Source organism: Alosa alosa, chromosome 16 (assembly GCF_017589495.1).
Source record: "Alosa alosa isolate M-15738 ecotype Scorff River chromosome 16, AALO_Geno_1.1, whole genome shotgun sequence".
Taxonomy (NCBI): Eukaryota; Metazoa; Chordata; class Actinopteri; order Clupeiformes; family Clupeidae; genus Alosa; species Alosa alosa.
Window position 1 is genome coordinate 14,926,521 of NC_063204.1, and position 23,677 is coordinate 14,950,197.

The 23,677-nt window shown below is 43.0% G+C and overlaps 1 protein-coding gene across 5 annotated transcripts in view; it reads left to right on the top strand.

The window, feature by feature from the left end:
• Nucleotides 1-23,677, top strand: part of pard3aa (par-3 family cell polarity regulator alpha, a) — a 288,433-nt gene that overhangs the window by 61,966 nt on the left and 202,790 nt on the right. Inside the window, exon 1 of one of the 5 annotated variants that reach the window (XM_048265862.1) lies at nt 11,663-11,993. The exons of the other annotated variants lie outside the window; for them this stretch is intronic. The gene's annotated coding sequence lies outside the window, so the exon portion shown is untranslated. Of the gene's footprint in view, nt 1-11,662; nt 11,994-23,677 lie in introns of those variants that run through there. 5 annotated transcript variants of the gene reach the window in all.

Sequence of the window (23,677 nt, forward strand, 5' to 3'; positions counted from 1 at the left end):
TACTGAGTAAAAGTCTCTCCTTCCCGACATCATTGTATCTAATACAACTTCAAATAATGCTCAAATAAAGTAGCCCAGGATAAAAGTGCCTGCTAATACCATAACCATAACCCTCACCACAAATGCAGAGAACAACAAACCCAGATGGAAACACATCAATTTTTCCCACTCTATAAAGTGAGTCTCCTTTTAAAAGCTTTTCCATGGAACAGGCTGTAGTGTCATGTCAAAGCACAAGAGTGAAGTCTGTGTGTAAAGGTTTTTTCTGGGTTGAGCATTCAAGCTGCTGCCTGCTTCCTCTGGCTTGACCCCTGTGGGCTTTCAAATCTGTGGTGGCTTGCTGCTCTCTGTTGCCAGAGGTGCCTGCCATGAACAGCAGCTGGACACTGGCATTTCTCTGAACAGGTGCCATCTCTTGGTGTGCTGCTCAGGTGAACGGTTAGGATGCAGAAGTTAGGGCTGCCCTCCATTTCTGCTCTGTCAGCTACTGAAGAGGAAGAAAGAGAGAATTTCTGAGTTTTGACTGTAGTCTTGACAACCTTGCCACATGCAACAACACAAAAAACGCAACTTCTTTCTCTCCTCCACTTGCTTTTTCCACGTTTGTTTCCCCTGTCTGTTTGCTTGTGTGGTTCTTCCTTCGGTTGCTGTTTGTGCACTTGTCTCACCACTAAAAAGGTCATGTTTTTTTTAACTTTCAGAGGGAAACATGCTTCAAAAAGGGTTTTGTTAGTTCTTTTATTCTGTCTTTACCCCACAGAAGTAAAAAACACAATCCACCAGTCTCAATGTTATTGCCTGAGTTACAAAGGTCATGCTTTATTAAAACTTAATTCCCAGAGCAATGGAGGAGGATGGATACTGATTCCTCTCCTCGCCTCTCCTGATTGACAGCTCCATTGCTCTTTGCCTGCAGATAGTCAGTCTCTTATCTCATGTGTCAGTGTGTCTTTTCAGAGCTCCCAGTTGCCTTGCATTTGACTAATTGAATTCATTATGCAGTCCTTTATGAAACCCTCCTTTGTGCCCCAAAGCTATTTACAGGTCTGTCTTCTAAACATAACAATAGCAGCCAAATGTCACCATTACAGTGTCCAACACTGCACAGTACAATGTGTCTATGTCAAATGTGCCTGTGCTGGTGTGTAATGAAGCCATAATAAGGAGGTTTGCTATGGGTTTGTACATGTCAATAGATTTGTATGTGCTTTAGGATGGCACACAATTTATGGGCTGGAATATGATGTGTCCATAAGCTGCACTAGAATGTTTTGTTACTGTTAATAGAAGCTTAGAATATTCCTCCTTGTCTTGTCACTGAAAACAGATTATGATGAAGTTATGAATCATCGTGCTCTAAAGCTTAAAGGAATTATCCGGAGTAAAATGCACTTTAGATCAATTTATGGATGATTGGGAGTACATACGTTGAGTTGACATCAAAATCATGTAATTTGGATGTGTTTAGAGAATGTTCGATCTTACCGTTTTTAGTCAAAGCTTGTTAGCCTGGAAGTGACCAGGGCAAGTCGTGTGTGTGTGTGTGCTTTGGGAAGAAGTGGTTTGGAGTTGGTAACATACATGAGGAAATACCCTCGGGTATCTGGTGTTCCTAGCAAAATGGTATCATACATCAGCCTAGTTATTTCAAGCAGTCCCCATGGCTCATTTAAGAACAGATCAAGGCCCTAACATCTGATTCAGTGAAGTTCTGGAAATTAATTTCTCTTCTAACCATTTGTCATTGTGAAATAACTGTGTTTCAGTGTAATGCATTGCTTATTTTGGAATTCATCTTTGAATTGTCAGAATCATTGCAGCACATTGCAATATTTTCAGATTCACTGTTTGAGAGTGTATCTTTGAAGGCCACATAACCTCATGACTGCATAGCAGGATAGCAATGCAGCCTTAATGGCCACAGTATGTCAGGTTGTCTTTTCCCTGCTAACTTGGTTGGCATGGTTATCGTGTCATTTTTGCTTTATTTAGCTTTGTTTATGGGTGCATGCTTAGGGTGCATCTGACAAAAGAGCAGTGCCTTTCATTTAGGCGGAATGTAATGGCCCTTACATAAGCGACTAAATTACTTGAGGGTGGTATTGTGTTTTTGTGCACATCCACATGCTGTATGTTTACACATATGTGATGTTTATTGTCTGCAAGCCGTTATTTGTTTGCTACAGTCTTGAGGCTTTGTTGTGCATTTGTTTGGCAAAGCTCAGCTCTGTCCCATTTTAAAAGGACCAGACGCTCTCATATCACTCAAGTGGAAAAGGAGAAGAGAAACCAGAGGGGCTTGCAGAGGAGCGGAAGACTGTTGGGTTAACTTGCCCCCTTTACTCAGAGAGATCTGTGTGTGGTGTGTTTGTGTTTGAGGAAAACAGGCCTGTAAAACTCATTTTCCTGAAACTAGTTTTAGCCTGGTCCTCCCTCGAAAAACAGTCTGCAGTCCATTTTCATCCCCTGCTCTTCACTGCGTGCTTGTTGTGCCATAAGGTGGGTGTTGTAGTTGGCTGGGAGGGTTATGATGCGCGGCTTCCAGAGCACCTCTGTGCTGAAGGTGTAGCCAGTGAGGCGTCTGGTCGAGCAGGTGGCGTCCACGTTTTAATGAGCTCTCCTGTAGCCCGCCCCCCCCCCCCCCTGGACACGATTAAGCTCCAGCTCAGCGCTCCAGTCACACTCGGAGACCTGCAGTCACTGGAGAGCGTTCCACTTTCCACTGGGAATAAAGGCCTCTCGAACACTCTTTAAATTCAGTCAGGCCTCATTTCTTGGGCCTGTAATGCCTTTCTCTCTCTCTCTCGCTCTCTCTCTCTCTCTCTCTCTCTCTCTCTCTCTCTCTCTCTCTCTCTCTCTCTCTCTCTCTCTCTCCTGCAAATTACATCTCAATCTCGAACTTTGAATTTAAAAAGTAGAATCCCCATATTTAATCAGCATGTCCAGTTTTTCAGCAGCCAGTTCAAATATACACATCAACCTACCGAAATCAAAGCCCCTCTTGCTACTTTGAAATCACCGGTGTGGAAGTACTCGTTCATTCACGTCAATTAAAACTAACTTACCCTACTCAACTTAGCAAGTGAAAAGATGATCTAGTTAGAGTCCAAAGTTACTTTAAGGCTTAAAATGCACATTGATAAGGATCCATGAACACTAACCTTGGGTCTCTTCGAAGTGTGCTGAAACGATCAAATTATAATTCTGTGTTGTTTCATTTCACTATGTTCACGTCTCTGTTTTAGCCTAATGTTGGTTCTGTTTACATTACAACTTCGCGGTTGGAACGGTTTCAAAATAAAAAGTGGTTTCAAAATAAAAGCCCCCCGAAACAGAAAAGGAAAAGGCCAAAAAGAGTAAATAACATATAAGGAATGGATTAATAGTAATGTTGAAAAAAAGATCGAAAATCAAATCGAATCGAATCGTGACTTTAAAATCGAAAATGGCATCGAATCGAGGATTTGGAGAATCGTGACACCCCTACCAAGGAGTCTGCTTGGCTACACTGCTATGTCTCCCTTGTGCCCTTTTAGCAGTGGTCTGAAAGTGGCTGAAAAATTATTTGCCTTGTCCCCCCAGTTAGCCTTTTCTGTTCTGTCATGTCAGGTGTTGCAATGGCTATTTTCCATGCTGTTGACAAGCTGTAAGTGTAACATTGTAAAACAAAACTTGCTCACACATACCTGGCAATGCCCTGTCAAGGTCCTTTCATTAGCATTTTCTCAAATTTGTGCAACCAGTAGTGGTGATGGGCACCATTTCATATTCTAGTATTTCCATCAGTGTCACTGTGTGTGTGTGTGTGTGTGTGTGTGTGTGTGTGTGTGTGTGTGTGTGAGAGAGAGAGAGAGAGAGAGAGAGAGAGAGAGAGAGATTAATCTTCTCATCAGATGCGTGTGTAAGGTTACTGACGAATGACCAAGTGCCACCTCAGTCCCCATGTGAGTCAGTGGAGCCACCTGCACAGACCTCATCATCTCCCAACCTCCTAGCTGCTCTCATCCACCTCATCGCCATGTTTACCTGCCAGATCTCCTGCTCCATCTCTCTGACCCTCACGTCGCACCTCTCCTTATCTCCTTGCTCCTTTTGCAGCTCTGATAGGAGAAGAATGGTGGCTGCCAGGTGAAGCAGCAAACAGCCTCATTTCGACAGGCCTCACAGAATCAATCTCGCCGCTTAACAGCTCGAAGATGATTGGTGGAGGCCTGAGTGCGGCCTGCTATGAATAGCCATTATAGGCATCTTATTGTCTCAGTGTCGGGTATGGAGAGTGAATTGCAGGATGAATTGAGTTGCAGATGGTGTTTGTCAACAGGAACAGCCTCGCCAGTGTGGACCACCAGTGCTATAATCTTCTCTTAAATTATTCTGCGTACAGTCTCCACAAAAATGCAGGCATGAGTGGACAAATGTGAGAGAACTCACTCTCATTTCTTTTCCCATCTGCCTTTCTCCTTTTCTCTCTTAAAACACACCCTCATGCATCAGCGCCAACCTGGCCTGCTCAAGTCTGCGGTCATATCACAAGCCTGTTAGAGTTCATCCCTTGCAGGGACTACTCCTAATACCCAGACATTAGTAAATTAACACAGTCTGTTTGCTTTATTTTTCTATGTAGCTTCTATTCAGAATCAGAATAGTTTTCATGTGTGTGTGTGATCGTGTGATTGTTCACCTGTTCCTCGTTGCGATGGTCTAAATTGGTATTTATTGATGGTTAGTTCTCCAATGACAGCCCGATGGGGGGTGCTCTCTGGCTGTACTTTTATTATTTTTATTTTTAAGTATATTTTTTGGGTTTTTTGCCTTTATTCGGATAGGACAGTGAAGATAGACAGGAAGGAGTGAGAGAGAGAGATGGGGTGGGATTGGGACATGACCGCAGGCCGGACTCAAACCTGGGTCCCCGTGGGCACTTGGACCCATACATGGTATGGGCGCTGTAGCCTGTTGCGCCACAGCGCCTGGCTGCACTTTATTGAATTCACTACCCTCATAAAGGGCCACAGGCAGAGCCCCCTCTCATGCACCTTAGCCTCTTTCTCTAACTCATAAATATCCACCATGTCACGTTTCTCTCCACTTTTCTTTGGTCCCCATCCCTAGCATTATTTTACAGTTTGCTCATAAATTCTCATCAGGGTCAACCCTTATTACCCAGAGAGAGACCCGGAGAGCAGGGAAGAGGCTCAGAGCAGCCCACCGACCCATAGAGTATTGTGGCCTGTGACCTGTTATGATATCCAACGGCCTGTAGGTGCCTATTTACTAATGACTCGATAGCTTACGATTAAGAGAGCATGGGAAAGCCTGTTACCACTACAGAACATTCACGGACTTAAAACAGAGCGGTCAGAACGGACAACGCGGTTGATTAGCACAATCTTTATTTGCACATATAAACATGGACTGCGATCAACAAGGTGTAGCGGCAACTGCAAAACTCAAACACAAACAGCTTTAGAAAAGAGCCTTACACTCAAAGTGACCGACTAAACAATGAGGAAATACGGGAAATATCAGGTAACACAATTGCGCGCATTACCTAGTGAAACCCTTCTGTGTAAATGACAACATCCATTTCAGGATTACCTCCTCCAAGACATAGATGCATTATACCAAAAAATTATCTAGATACCACAGAATTTTGTGTCACACAAACTCACTTGGAAATGTGTTTTCCTTTCTGCTTTGACGTGAGGGAATGAGGGACAATTATTTCAAAATGAGCTCTGCTCCTTGGTGACATATTTTTACCAAACATTCTCACCATCCTCCTGCAGGGAGATGTTTCAGCTGAAATGACCCTGTCTCTCCCTAAAGAGCAGCCATTCCCCTGGATTAAAACAGTGTGCTGAACTGCTACAGTGTGATAAGAACTGGGAATTTGGGATTAGAAATAACATTTTATTTAATTAGTTACTTCAATCGTTTGCGGCCAGATTGCATTGGTAGTGGTAGTGCTGGGAAAACAGTTATTGCCTACTCTAAAGTGTAGATTTATTTTGGAATAAACCCAATCAGTTGTCTTTAAATACAGAAAAGTTGGCAAACAAGGCATGGAGCGCATTGATTGGATAGAAAGTCTCAACTGTTTTAAGCCGTTTTCATGCCTGCGCATATGTAATGGTCATGCTCTCTTCTCATCGTATGCATACACACAACCCAAGAGGCTGAACTTGTGTCTGGTTAAGCTTCTTATTGTCCTGCCTCATCTCCATGGTAACTATGGAAATGATCTGAAGTGTGATGCACTGGAGGGCCTTGAGGCTGGAGTCTTCTCTCCATCTTGAAGGGTTTAATGTCGACGGTGTCTTGCATTTTCTGGAACCCGTCTCATTGCCTTGATTTTGTGTCTTTTCCCTCCCCTCCCATATGCTAATGCAAGAGCCCCCAGACATGCACAGGCAGCATCGCTGGAATTAGCATAATTCCCAATTCTTCATGTTAATTTGTTTTTGTTTTTCCCAATGTGTTTACTAAGAATTAAAGCGGCATAAGAATATGGCAATTACTAAGAAAGTGAGATCTCCAGAAAATGGTTATATTGCTGCAGTTTATTTTAGCTCTGTCACTGGAACTTCAATTGTATTTTTCAGAAGATATTTCTGAACTGACTCTGCTGATAACACCGCACCCCCCCCCAAACACACACACACACACACACACACACACACACACACACACACACATGGCCTCATGTTCTGTTTGAGGTTAAAGGAGTAGAGGAGCACAAATGGTTGTCATGTCATTCACATTTCATTCTTTTACTTTCTACATACAAAATAGATAATTTGAATTAACATTTACTTAAAACATTGACTATGTCCAAATCGACAATATTTCTTTAAATTGAACCACACCTATTTAACATAACAGCAAGTTTTTCATTTTCTGTCTGATTTGTATTCTCAGCCCCATCACGATGCAGTTCAGCCCCCACCCCCCCCCCCACACACGCATGCACACGCACACATACACACACTCCGCTGTCTCACCACATGAGGATCGGGGGTTGCCTGGAAACATGTTCTCTCCATCCTGGAGGGAGGGGAAGAATGCTCGAGAGAGAGAGAGAGAGAGAGAGAGAGAGAGAGAGAGAGAGAGAAAAAATAGAGGGGGATTGGAAGAAACAAAGAAAGAAAAAAAAGATAGGGACTGCTAAAGCTGCAGAGGGAATTACAGGCTGAGTTTTCTGAAAAGAGGCAGGGGAAGGGGGGGTCATTAGACTCACTGTTAAATGAACCACTCAGCCCCAGGACCCCCACCCCCACTGCTCTTGCCTCTTTCCCGCTCACCCCATTAAAATGTTTCAAGGGGGTTTGGTCCACTTAAATTCACTGTAATTTGAATTATTAATGGTGATATAAGGCCTTTACCCCATCTTAGCACCACAGAGGAAGAGAAAGAGGGAGAGAGAGAGAGGAGGTGTGGATGGAGAGCGAGAGAGGGGAAGAGGAGGAGGGCGAGTCCACCATGAGGCAACTCCTGATGTGACCCTTTTCATTTGAAGTGCTGCCTGTCCCCTCTCTCTCTCGTTGCAGATGTTTGCTTGGTGCCCCCTTTGCCCTCTCCAACTCCATCATTTATTTTCTCATTAGATGCTGTGCCAGGTTCTGTATCCAGGCAACCTTTTGCATTGTTCCCACTTTCTCTCATCATCAGTCATGAGACTGCTCCAGCGGCAGCTTCTCTTGCAGCCTCCTGTTGCCCAGACTGAGTTGGGTTGTCTCCCCGGGCATCTCCTCCATCTCCACCCCTATTCTTTGATCCTTGTGGCCATACTCCCAATTTTTATCATTGAAAGACAGGCCGAATAGGGAGTGAAGGCAGGGTTTCGAAGTTCCTCGGCATTGTTGCTATGATAAGAAGGTGTCCAAAGCAATTGGCCTTTGACCTGGTTAGACATTCAGCGATTTCAGCCCAAAAAAGGCCCAAACATAAATGATCACATTCATCTAATAGCTGCCCGCCCCATAAGCAGGCCGTTAAAAAACGTCTCTGTAGGCAGTCTAGGCTCTGAGATCTGCACACAAAAACAATTTGCGAACAACAATTGTTGCCAAGCACTCAAAGGCAAAATAAAGTGTTCCAACCAATAACCGACAACATGCGTGTTCAGGAGAGTTTCAATTGCACGCGAGGGAGGTTGAGGGACTAGCGAGCTAGCTCTCTGTTTTGTTTGAACATCAACAGAAGTGACGTTACCCCACCATCGCTGATACAACCTTTAACATTTATTCTCTGTTGATTTTTGTCTGTCTTCTCCTCTCTGTCTATGTCTGCTGTGGACCTGCTCCTGCTCCTTCCCTTCCATCTGATTGGACTGCACCTCTGCCTTCCTCAACCTGTAGGTAAGTAACATCTTAACTGCAGAGCTTGCTGTGCTCCTGTATTTCTCATCAACCGTTCATTAAAGACCTGCAGTGTTTATTGTCCACTTCCAAACACGCCACCTGGGCACAAGCAAGCAGAAACAGCCTGTCCGATTCATTGCAGTGCAAGGCCCCTGGGCCAGCTAGGGAGCGGACAGCCTGTATGGCTGTTTGTTGTGTGAATCTCAGGGGCCTCTATGATTTCATTTCCCTGCTCAGTGTGTGTCTGTTTCCATCACTGTGGGCTAAGGGCAGGCCGTCCAGCGCAATAAAGGGACGCTTTTGAGGACAGGTGATGACAGAGTCGGAGCACAGTGCTGATGAATGGCCTGTCAGACCCTGCTTCATCTGAGGAACTTTCTGGGGAGCTGCTTGAAAGGACCGTAGCGTGATCCACTGCAGATAGGATTTTCAGAGAGAGGAGTGAAGGGGGGGAGTGTGATGATGAAGCAGAACAATGGGGATGTTACTCTCAGAGGTCTTGAAACAGGAGTCCTCCATCCCATCACCACCATCTGTTTGTGGGTTACTTTTCACCTCTGAAAAGTCTGCTATTTGTTCCCCTCTTTTGCCAAGAAGAGCAGGCTATATAAATGTCTTCACTTCTGGAATAGATATTAATCTTTGTGTGTGTGTGTGTGTGTGTGTGTCCACATATGGCATACCGGTAGTTGTGTAATAATATTATGAATATGCCAGGTGTGCACCACTCTCTTTTGTAGTGTCAAGGGACTTCAAGGTGAAAATGTCCCATCTCTGTGATGAAGAGGAGGCTCATCTCCACCATGCTAGATCTGACACCATAAAAGATTGGCTCTGGAGTTGATTGAAAAAACTCACAACCCCTCCCCTTTTACTTCAGGATGCTGGCTAAAGAATTAGTATGGATTTCTACTCAAGGGATCCCACACAAACAAAACACAAGCAATGAATGATGGCCTTCCATCTTGTGTTTTTGTTTTTGTGTCTGTGTTAATCTATTATCTCTTGGGTCGACACCGTATAATGGTCTTACAGTCAGAGAAAATTGATACATATGTGATGTCCGCCATCTCCTTATCCACAGCTTCTCCCTATACCACTCCTGGTCATGCTGAAGTTCCTGGCTGACCTAAAACCTCAGGTGCCTCATTACAGAAGTCATTGATGTGAGGTCTTTGTGCTGCCCTTCCTGCTGGCTTTGGTGTGTGGTCAGCTTTATTACAGACAAACCAACAGAGCAAGCATTGGGTTTGGCTCTGAGCCTGACAGGTCTGGACAGGGAATTGGTCTGCGTGTGATATTCCTTAGTCAGGGAGGCTTTTTTCTTTTGGTTCAGAGATGCAGGAACTGGTGGTATTAACAGGTCAGTGGAAGAAAGTGGTCTGGCCTGCCTCTCCTTCACTTACATGCACACCAGGATCTATGACAAACAATGGAGGTTGTGTGAGAGAATGAGCTCTGGTGCTGGCAGTGCAAAGGTGCAGAGAGAGAGCAGAAAAAAAAGGAAGCTCAGAACAAGCCCTTTGTGTTTCCTGAGTACTCCGCAGCTGACCTTACTGCAAAGGAGTGGAGATTAAATCAGACACCAGACGTAACGTTTTAACATTAAATAGTCTGCTATTCTTATCGGTTTGGTTTAGTGTCATTCTACTTCTACTACCAATGTACTGTTACTGCTTCAAACTTTCAGATGCCTCACATTCCCTCAGCAAGATTGCCGTGCTGTCCTACTGCAGCAACATCTCAAATTAATAGTCAGTATTGCAGTGATTAGGAACATCACCTACTTTTGTAGGTTACATTATTCTCGTATTAATGCTCTTTCGCATGCCAGTTGTAAGAAAATATATTTTTTTTATGATTCATGTTTAAACTGTCTTACAATTCTGCACCACTGCTCTTTAATTGTGCTGAAAAAATAGCATACTTTTGGCACCAAGGGGGGACATGTTGTCTCTGCAGGAATCAGGAAGCGAAGACCTGGCCTCTGTAAATGCTCAGGTAATGAGTGCTTCTCTAGTCTTGGAATCGTCAGCAGACGCTGTAATAGGCACATAAATTACCATTTATGGCTCATAATCCTTCATGTATTTACCACCATGCACCAATTAAAAAGGCCTGAACACCCCTCCTGGGATTCACACATCCCAGGTCCCCTGACACCCTCCCCCTATGCAATGCCAAGAGACCCCGATTAGCAGCCCACCTGACCTGCTGACCATGCGTAAGTCAGGGGTCGCCTCATAAACTGTCAGAGGGGATTAGCGGGAGGGGAGCACTTCCAGATGTGGCATTGTGTCACATAATAGCAGAAAGAGCTTCCGCTTACCACGGAAGCAAGGGCCCTGAATGGTCAGGTTAGCTGGACGAGGTTTGAGAGGGAACACCAGTCACCAGTCAGGCCCCTTAAATTATGGTGTCTGAATCTGCGTTGGTTGTGGTGGTTCTGTTAATTTAATGTGGCTATTATCTCTGGATAGTTTAGCATTGAGTTCAGAGATGCAGAGTGCTGCCATGACCAAATACATTCTTTATAGACAAGGAAAGATGTAAAGCTCCTTGTGGTATTGGTTAAGGATTTTCCACAGCAGCCAGTTTTCTCGCGGTCACATGCAAGTGCTAATACCCAACAACCTAGCCTAATCAATATAACACAACAGGGTCCAGCACACAACAACAAAGCACAACCGGCAGGTGACAGCCACAACACCGGCTGCATGTTCTACCCAGAAGCTCTAAAGGCACTTGTTCATGGTATGTCAATATGCGCTGTCAGTAGCCAACAACTAGATATAACATACAGGGGTCCATTTTTGCTTTTATTGAACAGGCAGTTATCACAAGGTTTGGTTGATTGCTGTGACATTTAAGTGATATTCAGAAGATTATAAAACTCCTTTTACACGTTGGCATTTCAGATGCAGGCAGGAGGAAGATGTTAATTAATATAGAAAGGAATATAATGACTGTCCACACACCTTATCGGTATTGTTGCTTAATTTAATCTGTAAGGAGAGCTAAAACTGTACTGTTAGGGAAATTTTAGTAGGTAAATAGATATTTATTTCATTCTTACAGCTATAAGAGAAAACAGATGTTGTAAGACAAAACTGGGACTCTTCTGTGCTCTGTTATCTCTGAATAGAGTTGTTTCAACACATATGTTTTTTACTCTGTTGAAGATGCTGTGTGTCAAAACTTATCTGTGTGGTCTGGGTCTTCCTTTGGGTTCAGTCATCAGAAGTGGCCCATCGTGCATTGATGATTCTATCATCCTTTTCCATGAGCTTTGAGGGGCTAGAGCGCAAGTTATATCCTTTTAGTAAAGTTTCAACACAGTTGTGTACCTCAGAACATGCTATTTACATGTAGTTTATTTAAACTAAATGACAGAGGTGGCCTTCTGCCAACACAATGAAACCAATGCCAACCAAATGCATGTCTTTTTGCCACTACTCACCAAGCATTGTATTTGTTTAAGAGTTATTTTCCCTACACATCATTACCAATGTCAAGTCCCCCCCTAGATCACTGCCTGGAACATATCACATGCGCAGCCAAAGCCTGTTGCTTTTGCCAGCTGTGTCGCAACTTGATCTTATGGCCCAGGAGTAGTGGGTCAGTGCATGGGTTTGTATTCCTTTACTTATACTTATTTTCCCAGTAAAGCTAATGCCAGGCATAGACTGCCAAAATTTTTTATTTATCGGGATTACGTGGGGAATTATTCAGCAAATTCTGTCTGTTTGCTGTCTGTTTTCCACTAACAGCCAGTGTAAAGGAAAAAAAAAACATTCAAGTTGCCAGACTGCACTGGGGTTTAAGCTACCACTTGGGTCATAAAAGAAAAATAAATATTGCTGGTAAGTGTTTTTTGTATGGAGAGTAGAAAAATGTGTGTAAACTCCCCATATAGTCCTTCAATGCAAGCATTGCTTTTGGACTGGGGCAGCTTTGTGGACACAGTTTTAATGAGGTGATTGTTTTGACTTGCATTGCATCCATTTGTCTGGGCATTGTTTGAAGATCTGTCAGTTGGTGTTAGCCTTGCCTTAAGAAGAATGCTCAAGGCTTGGTCAATGTCTCTGCTTGTAAACACCACTTAAACACAACTCGATCGTTGCTTAGCGTTGCTTTAATGGGTTCTGTGGCGTTTCTCTCCTGTTCCTTCTCCTAGAGGAGTGAACCTTCCCCCACATATCCAGTTGCCTATAGTCTTACAGACTCTACATATGAATAATGTATAGACCACTAGTAATGACCTCGCTCTCCATCCAGAAAGATCATTTGGTAGTTGATTACTTTCCACATAAATCAGTTAATTAGTCAATCAATAGTCCTCATTACTATGTTATGCATTTAAGCTTGTGTACTCTGTCTTTGAAGAAGAGTATGAGTAATTTAATCCCCACTGACAGATGGCACAGAGTTGAATAGGAACTTTTGAATAGGAGTGTGATATGTCACATGATGTAAAGTGTGTTTGCTGTCACTTACACGTAGCCTCACATCTTCATTCTTTTTAAGTGGACTGCCATTGCCATCCCTCTTCGGGTTTGCCTTGTTTTCATGTGAGGTTTCCGTTGACTCTTTGAGTGAGTGTAAATCCTCCCATGGCATGTTGGCCCCCTTGTGGTAACCTCACAACCATTAAAACTGTGAATCATGGTCTCGAAAATGTAGGAAGCCGGTGGAAAGGCAACAGAATGTTTTCAGATTTTTTTTCTGTGCAAATGTAGGTGACAGGATCAAAGCGCTTTTGTGAAGGGGTGCTGTGTCGGCGTATCCTTTACCATCCCTTTGTTACTTTTGATCGGCATTGGTGGCTGGCGGTGGTGTGCTTTGTTGCTGCGCTAATGAGCATTCTGAAGTGCGCCAAACACCTCCACACTGAAGGGGGCGACGATGGGAATGTTGAGAAAGGTGCTATGGTAAAACCGCTGGCGCCGGCGTCACGCAGCGACAATCTGGTAAAGGCGGGGCCCGGGCAGAGGATCAGAGTGGCACTCATGTGCCACCTCTCTTCCCATGGGAGCCTTAAACAGAGAGGAAAAAACACTGTTAATCACCAGTCACTCATTAATGTGTATCGTTCTATGCGCAAACAGCTGTTCCTTCAAGTTTTAAAACGAGTTTTGTAAAAGTAAGTAATGTTCTGCCTCTGACTCAAAAAAGTATTTTGTATGACATAAAATATATAATATATATATTTATAACTACAACCTCAAGCTACAATGCTAGCATTTAAGTGCTAGCATAGAAGGTGCAGTGCTTGAAACTGCTATTCGAAGCCTCTTCCTGCTGTTAGGGATAAACTTCCTGACCCATAATTGTTAACACACATCTGGAATTAGGCCTGAATGGCTGTTCAGGTGTTAATTGGTTTGAGGGGCTGCAAATAAGCCCTCCCAGATACGAGCATTACTTGGCCTGGCTTTTGTCACCCATAAATAGCATTGTGGTTGTCAGAGCTGATTTTGGTCTGCTCTGTCGTACACTGTCCATAGTGCTTCATCGGCTCTACTTTCAACAGCAGGGGACTTCCTGAGTCCCATCAATTTTCTCTGGTCACAACTAATTCATAGAAGTCTTTCGCTGTTACTCTGTTCTTCACTGCCTCAACATTCAGCCCAGTGCTGTTTTACGAATGCTTAATGGAATTATTGAAAGTCTAAGGCTTTCATGGCCCTCAGGGGAGTAGGTCGTCTGATGAATGAAAAAAAAAAAAAATGGAATTGGGCTGGGAGCTGGCCTTGTTTGTGTCAGCTCCTTTGACAAAGTGAGACCAGTTGGTCTTCATTTCCCATTAGTCAGACAAGGGAAACAAAGCTAATAGTAGAAACTCTACAAAGACTTTAGCAACAGGCGAGTGAGTTGGGGTAATTACTGGATGCAAAGTGTCTTGACTTTCCATTCCTTTACTGTGACTTGAGAGATTAAGCAGGTGTCTCTGGCCCTATATATATATATATATAGGGCCATATATATAATTGCTCATGTTTGTTCAGTTGTATAGTTGTGCCAGAATATGGCCTCATCATCTCACCATAATGATGTTTTCATTCCTTCATTCTTGAGGAATTTTTATTGGGTGTTTTTCCTGCATGTAATGAGTTTGTATAAATCGGTCATTAATTCCTTGTCACTAATTGCAAATCAGTGGAAGTACTGAGATACAGAAAATAGAGCAATAGTTCTTTAATTGGCCAGAGCGGTATGCTTTCTAAAGGTTTTGAGAAAGAGACTGAGTGGCATTACCATGTGTTACCAGGGTATGGCCACAGTTTTGGGGGGTGAGAGTGTCTGGATGTTCTCATTAGTGCCGAGATCTGGACTCTCTCATTTACAGATGGGAGTAGCAGAGTTGTTTGTGGCTTTGTGAAATCTGCTGACTTTCAGTGTTGCCTCTGGATCTCATGTCAGTCCTCACACTGCTCTCAAAGAATGAGGGCAGCACTGATGAAGCCCAACTTCAAAAGGTCAGCATTTTCCCCTCTTAAGAGCCTCTTTAGCTTCAGATCAGACCCCTCGAATCATCAGTACTTCACCTTACATGTAGGACTGGATTTGTCCAGTGAAATTGTTTAGTTTAGTTAGTCCTCTTTTTTGTATGAAACACAAAGTCAACGATAGGTACACAGTATACCTAGGGACACTTCCCACATTGTTAGTATACAACATTCCTTCTCTTAAAGTAAGCTTCTCTCAGTTGCCTTGCCATTTCAATCATGGTCATGTAAAAAAGGCATACATTTTGATCCTACTTTGGCTCTGAGTGATTTCCCCCTTTTTAAACAAGTGTCATGCAAGTCCAGGGCACAAACCACAGTGTTTTAGTTTGCCCAAATCCCCTGATTATGTTTGGTAAGCACTGAGGCTTACACGGCCCTCTGAGAAGAAGGGATTAGCCCATGCGGGAGCTTTGTGCTACACCTCTCTCTTTCTTTTTCGCTCCTTTTCTCAGTTTCGGTGGTGGCAGAGACTGCGATGGCAGCTTTCGCTTTGATGTGCCAAGGTTTTGCTTTTTTTTGCCCTACAGACACTGTTCAGTGTCCACCTGCTGCGGGAGCCAACACGTTGCTCCGCTGTGCTCGCTGACAGCAGGGGGTTGATATTTTGGAGGCTGCGTGGGCTGGGAGGTGCCTACACTATGCTCTTTACGTTGTTCTATCTCTGTTTCTCTCTCACTGTCTGTGGCAACCTGCTGTGTCTCTGGCGCAGTATGGCATGAAAGAGTTCAATGATGCTATGCTGGTCAAAGCCAGATATTTAGGCATCCTACGCTCATGGCAATGCTTGTGTTTTGTGTTGCAATGCACGTTCAGCTCTACAGTATATCTGCAAACACGTCTCTGCGTTGTCAAGCATCCTCCTCTTCTTCTTTACCATGGATAGGTTGAATTTAGAGACCCATGCAATGATTTAGTGAAAAGGCTAATTTGTTTGTCTAAGTTAAAGACTTTTTGAAGTGTTGAAATGTTGAAAGGCTGACTTTGTGAGAAATATTTCACAGCTTTTTTTTTTTTTTTCAGCCAGTTCTTTAGAACTGACAGTGAGAAGTTTTGAACTCTACTTGGTATTCTTATGCATTCTCATGCTTACTGCTCATACGCTCTTGTGAGGCATACTATATGTTTTTTGTATTATATTCTATTTTTCTTTTAGAGTTCAGGGTCAAATTGTGGTTGTAGAGTTTGGAGGAGAAGTTAATTGAGATGAGTGCTTCTTCAAGAGGCGTTTGGCAGCTTGGTATCTCACACAAGCAGTCAGCATTCGAGTCTTTGTCTGTGAGACTATACATACAGCATCTATTATATAAATATCTAAAAAACTGTAAAGCACTTCATTCTCTTAACATCTTAATGAAATGCATCCTTCACATGTTATGGCCAGATTCAGTTGTGCATATTAATGTTGCTGGAGAATGTAGCATTAACTAATTTATAGGGTGCTATTTTTTTCACATGGCATAAAATAACTGTCAATTCTTCTTGTTCTTGGCAGTTAGATGTTTTTACACAATAGCCAACATCCATTCACTACAAAACATGTCACACACACACACACACACACACATATATATGCTCACACAAGCACTTTGACTGTCAGTATGAGAGGACAGTAAAGTGGGCCCTGTGTGCCGTTGCGGGTGAACCTTGGCCCGGGGCAGTGCCCCTGCAGCGGGCAGACGGCAGTAAAGCTGTGGTGAGGTGGGCACCAGTCCAAGCTTGTCTGCACAAGTGCCAATTAGCGCTGATGAGGAGGCTGCGTACGACTCTAGACAGCTGCAGCATGCCAAAAGTGCTGGGACCTATTTCTTTACTCCTTTTTCCTCCTTTTAGACCACACACACGCACATACATGCACACGCGCACGCACACACACACACACACACACACACACACACACACACACACACACACACACACACACACACACAGAGGTTGTGTGTGTGTGTGTGTGTGTGTGGGGTTAGAAATCTCACACATTCAGAAATGTTTATCAATTCAGATCTTGCCCAGACTGAAAAAAAAAGAATTGTGACCTCACATGTCGGCATCAACAGAGCCAATAATATTAGTACCAAGTGAAGAATTCCATGGTTCTCTTGAATTCCTTTGTAGGAAGCCAGTCAATGAAGAAGGAAGTGCATTACACAGCCTTGTTATCTCATTCTCTCCTTATCAGATGGGTAGATGAGGTCGCTAGGGACAAACTGTGGGTATGTGTTTTCTGTCAACTCCCCCTGAAGCTGAACATTAATAATTCCATAGCCCCACTCAATTAGTTCCATACTCTCCTCACAAGGACAAGTCCTCAGCTAGCCTCCCAAAAGCCAAATATTATTCCTTCCTCAAAATGGGGACCTCTTCATGGGAATCGGGCAGCCTTTAGACCATGTGTCACCAGCGCCTTCTATAAACACATTCACATCAGACTCCCAAGGTCATGAGAGAGAGAGGGGGAGAGCATTACTGACCTAGGGGCACGTTTGGGTCTGCCTGAACTGAGAAAGTACCATCCATCACTGTTGTTTGATAAGGAGGGTCTTTAATTAGCCTTCTCCACCACATAGATTCAGGGCTCCTTCCTACTCACAAGCCTACACTGCTCCCCCTGTGAAGGAGAGGGAACATGGCGCCCAATGGCCCCCACTGTGCCCAAGCAAAAGATCCAGTAAGTCGATTTAGCAACAAATCAATAGCAGCCTAATGCTGAATAATTGGTGTTATTACAGTGCTGTCACACTCACTCCCAGGTTGAGAGTGCGCTTTCTGTGCTTGAAGAGGGATGTCCTCTTATGCCCTACTCGTAGCCTGACCAGAAACATTTTGATAATTAAAGATATGAAAGAGTTGTGTGTGTATCCAAGCATGTGTTTGTGTATATGTTAATTGTTTATACATGTCCTAGAAGAACTGAACTGTTAAGGGTTGGAGTTGAAATGTTGTGTTCGGGGAGAGCTGCACTAGAGGGCACAAGCTGCATGTGTAAAATAGCACAGTCAGGAGAGCAGTCTGCCTCAGTGAGTTGAAGCAGCTTCTCAAGTAGACTTCTCTGAACACTTTGAGGGACAGAGTGTGTGCGTTTTTTTTGTTCTCAGATTTTCTGGAGATTGAAAATGGCATGAATTGGCCACATTGAAACTCTAGTCAGAAGAGAAGCATATTGAACTAAAAGTTTTAGTTGAGTTATTTTGCACTTCTAAACTTGTGCCATTCTCAGTTACTAGCAGTCAGATGCAGGGGACAGGAGAGGAAGAGAATGCTGAAAGAGCTGGACCAACTTAAAGTCTACCGTGGTCTCCTAGAAATCTTGGAATAGATCACAAAACGTCTGTCTTACCTCTTCCTTTTCCCGTGATGTTTAACTGTACAGTAATACAGAATTTTGTTTTCTCATTTATCAGACCTTCATCCAACTTTTAAAAGCTGCATCATATCTGATTATTTTTGCCAGTGTCAGTTCAGTGTATTGAAGTGGTGTGTCCCCTTCCCCAGAACACCTCAGTGCATTTGGTTAGAGTTCCTGTCACCTCACACAACAAATCGAAACAAATTAATTCTCCCATGGCAGAAGAAACAAAAGACTTCACAAAAATCATCTCTGTGGCACTCTCTGCTATTTGCGTGTGTGTGTGCGAGCGAGCGTGCGCATGTGTGTTTGTGTGTATTTTGGTGGTGTGTGAGCTGTTCTGACTCAAGCTTCTATAAACGAACTTAGCACTAGTTCTATCCCCGTCTATGAAGTCACAGTGACATTCTCGCATTCTCATCCATTAATTACCCTATTCACTGCCATGATCTCTCTCCAAGCCTTTCTGTTAGAAGACTGTGTGAGAAGGGAGGGTGAGGGAGGCATGCCCACGAGGCATTGCTTCTGTAGTGTAAATGTGGAAAACACATTCATTTTTATCAGAACTCTTAGCTTGGTTTGGACAAAAAGACAGGAGCCTTGGCATGCCTCCTTCTCAGGCTTTTGATGAAGCGTCCAGTGGGGGCGAGTGGATTCGATTTGAGCAGGAGGTGATGTTAAAGGCAGAGACTCTGCTTTGTTGGAGCCCCAGCGGACCAGGGCTGGTCTGGCCTGCAGATGGCCGATAATGACAGGAGACTTCCCCCGAGGTTAGGCAAGCGCCAGACTGTCAGAACGGCACGCTGGTCTCTCTGGTATCCCCCCTGATATCTGTCTGTTTCTCTGTGTGTCACTCGTGATTCCGCTCACCCTCCTCTGTGGTTGTGTTTATCTTGCGTTCCTCCTGGTGTGTGTGCTGTTCTAAATGAGTGATGCTGTGTATAAACGTATGAGGGGGGGCGCAGCTGGCTTGAGCAGTCATTGGCTGTCATATTGAATACTGTGTCTACATCTAGCTAAATAGTGATTATTATGCACTCTAAGACATGCTGCTTAAAATGCAAACACCGTAAGGCCCACTTTGTCATTTTAAATGCTGCCTGAAGTCTCCGATGTGTGATGTTTGCTATAATAATTGAAGGCCACAGTGTCCAGCATACCAATCAGCCCCCATTGAGGCTCAAGGCCATAGTGTCTCAAGGTGAAAAATCAGACAGTCTCAGGAGCTAATTGGGGTGGAGGGGAGGGAACAGTAAGTCTGAACTTCTTTGCGCTTTGCTGTTGCAGACCATCTGCTCAAATTTCAAGTTGAGGACTTACTGGCACTGATTGAGTGGTATTTCCACCCATTTGTCTTATTTAGGACCAGAAACTGTTGAAGTGCTCAAAGTATCACACATAATACACACACCATGCATACAGTAATACATTAACAACGGTAGGCTACTAATTCTAGCTCTAGTTGAAGGACATTCAGCTGTTGGTCACATCACAGTTTTTTTTTCTTTGTCTCTCAAACAACAAAACAATGAGTAGAATTTGAGTTGTCTTGAATGCACCATTGCACCTATAGTGGAATTCTTTCATTGACTCGCATGCATATACAACCTGAGGGACAAGGTAGTATTGATGGCGAGTGAGTGCAGTCTGAAGCTAGTAGTTTAGCATGCTAACTTTAGTGGTTAAAACAGAATGTAAGTGTTTAGACATTACCGGTACATCAAAGTTATTTCTTTGCATTCTGTTGCTATTTCTAAGTCCTTTATGAATGTTTTACTAAAAATCTAATGTCACTTTAATGATCACACTGGTCTTGTCTGACTAGAGCTGTAAATATCTCTCTCTATATATAAATATATCTATATACAGCTCTGGTCTGACCTATTGACTGTTTGATGTTGGATACACATGGCAATTCGTAGCTGGTGGCCAAAATGTATGTTGGCTTGCATGCAAGGGCTTTGCTAATTTGTGATGCACATCAGTGTCAAGGACAGAGCGCACTGCCCCTGGACTATCATCTCCCCTGGTAGTCTTGCAAATGTCTGTCCCAGATCACCAGGGAAACCAGAATTGCTTGAAGTTTTCTTTTCCTTCCTCTTTCATTTTTTCCTTTCCCCCCCATACTTCTTTTTTCCCAGTAGTACCAAATCCCTGGATGAAGCTCTCAATTACCTTCCCTGGCTTTGTGCATACTGTGCCAATGAAGGATTGAAGGGCATGTCCTGCAGTTTAAAAAACACCTTAAGTACTATTTTTTTTAATATGGGTTTTTCTAATGTTAGCATTTGATGAGTGGAATGCTAATTTATTCAGAACAATGGTTAACCATGAAAAGGAACTTGTTTTGGATTTGAAAAGAGAAGGGCAGAAATGGTGTTAGAGGATCTGAGTGGTGGTGAGGAAGGCCGTCAGTAGATGCGTGTTCATTTCACTGATTCTATCCTGTATGTTGTTTTCCTCAGCCTTTAAATGTCCAAATGTGCAGTTGATCTTTAATGGTCTTGCAAGTCTACAAATGACCAGACTTAGCCAAGACCAGAAAGACAGGCAGCGTGAGAGGAGCAAGACGTAGTACCATAGGTAGCTGTGTGCCTGGCTCATAATACCTTTGAATTAATTTCCCTCTGGCTCCTGCAGCTCAGGAGAACTTCAAAGGCAACGGCTATAAGTTGGCCAAGTGTGTTTCAAAGGATGAGTCCTTAATCTTGTTAAAGTTTCTTGCTTGTACATTTTTGTATCTGTACCAGTTTTGTGCACTACCCCCTTCAAGTCAAGGCATTACCCCTGAAATAAGCTTTTGGGTCTAGAGGCAGAAGCACAGAACAGAAGATATCTGGAACAGGGTTTGGCCTTATTGTCTGAATATTTCAGGATGGCAATGAGGAGTGAAACAGCACTAAGCACTCAGGGAGAGCAGAACCACCCATTGCACAAATCAGAGATGGAAGATGATGAAATATTCACACACTGAAGTGTGAAAATGTAGGCTACTGAAGCAGGACTCTCCTGGATAGACATTTGAGGGCCATTGTGGTCAAAGCAGGAAGCGTTCCCCCCAAAAACCGGGATTATATTGCCCATGGTGATTGGCCAAGTTCATAAGGTGTGCATATTTATCATCTAAAGCTTGATATTGATGGATAGATCTGTAGCATCACCCATCTTTCTGGTGTCAAAACACTAATGGGCAAATTTATGAATATATGAGTGGATGGGTGCATGTCAGCAGGCATTTATTGTTTGAAGAAAGTGAGTATGGCTAGATGGATTAGCATATGATGGCTAAATGGATGGGGACAAAGGCAAATGGATAACTGAATGTGTGATGACTAGATTGGGAGGGGTAGTGATGCAGTGTTGGCTATGTAGATAGATAGTTGAAGAATGTGTGGGTGGGCTGATGGTGTGTGGGATGGACAGAGAAAGGAATCAGTGGATAGATGGATGGTCTGCTGGTTGGGTTGACAGGTAGTTGAAAGACCTGTCATCATCATTCACAGAGCTAGATATTGTGGTGCTCGAGAAAATGAGGCTATAAGCAAAGTAAATCTGCAAGATTTCAAAGCACTGAGGCTTATGAAATATCAATTGTGAAATATTAGGGCACCTGTGCCCTTGGGAGGAAATGGTGAGAAAGGCTGGGTTGAGAAAGGAAGCCTGAGTGAGTGAATGCATATAATTGTGTTTGGTTTGGTAAATGCTACACCCACAGGTAAATTCTGCCTGGCATTTTTTTTAAAGAGACAAACCAAATCAATGATAGCTTTCACCAAAAATGCAAAAATGGGTGGATTTATATGAATGCATACTGTAAGTATCCAAAGCTGAAGAAAATTATATTAATAAAAATTATATTAATAAAGAAGACACAGAACTCTCCAGAGTTTCAGGTCAGTTCCAGTTGTACTTTCCATACTGCTGTATACCCCGATGACAGACCAGGGGCGCTGTTTCACGCTCACCTTGGCTTTCTCTGCCCTACTCATGAAACTTTCATGATTTTTCCCCATGGATCTGTGGGCCCTTCAGAATGATGGGAGAAAATCTTACTTATATAAGAAAATTACGAGAGAGCCTCCAAATCCATCAACCATCTTACTAATATCAATAAAACATATTTTATAAAATATCAGTGAAAAATGTCATATTTTCATTTTTCATCTGTCACATCTGCCTTTCTGATGCATAGACACATTTGTGTTGGTATCCAACACAAATATTTTGCTGTTGAGTTTGGGGTTGAATTACTGAATACTAAGAACCACACTAAATTATTATGTAAACGCCATCCAGTCTAATGCCAGATGTGTTAGTCAAGTCAAGTCAAGTCAAGTCAGTTTTATTTGTATAGCACATTTAACATGCACAGAGTGCAACCCAAAGTGTTCCACACACAAGACATTGACACATAAGACAAAAGATGCCGGACGGAGCGGCGCAGTCACCAGCGTACCTGTGACACCAAGACCTAAACAAACAAATTATAATATTTACCCATTTCTATTGGGTCACACTGAACTCAACACATAAGTTACATGTATATAGACTGATAAAGGAATCCAGTTGCAAAATTATTAATTGGCTTACTGCACTTCTGCTGATCCTGGGGTCTCTTCTCAGTCTCATACTTTTGAATGTAGAGCTGAAATTGTACAGTTGAGTTCATTTTACAATTCAACGTTTCAGGTCTTTGAAAAAAATGATAATAATAAAACTAACTTTTGGTGGACTTTTTCTGAAGCTCTTCCAAAAGCTTTGTCAGCTCTTATGTAAGTGAACAAGATTTGAGAGAAAAAATTGACTGTCCAAGCAGCCACATCTAATACTCCAAATATGTATGTGTGTGTCAACCTGAATCTAACACCAGACTCTATGCTGAGGAAGGAGCAGGAGTGTTGAGAAGCACAAAGCAGAATAGTTTAAATGAATTTCTAAAAGGAAAACGTCTGAGCATAAATATTGTGGGTGTACTCAATAGTAACAGAGGGTTGGAGAAAAAAACGTTTTAGTCCTAAGCTGTCATTTTCCTTACATTTTATATTACTCACAAAAACAGTGATCTCTTTGCAGCTTGTAGTGATGTTTCACTGAATCATACTACTGACTCTTAAATATTACCATGCTCAGTTTTAAAGTATCCTGTATCACGTACAGTAGCTGTTTTAATATTTAAAAGTCAGCCTTGCAGTATCTAAATCCTTTTAAGAGCCAGCACCTGGTGGTTAGATTAAATAGGTGAAATGAGACCATTGCAGTTATGGAAATTGTCAAAGTGGGATTACATAACATTCGGATGAATGGTTTGACATTACTACCCCTATTGGACAAGGCGAAAGGCCATACAGGACAGACTGACCCATGTGAACTTGTGAAAATGTGTGCATGAACCTTGCAGTTGTGTCAGAATACACACCATTTATTCACCATGAACTCAATTTATCATCAAAGGACATTTG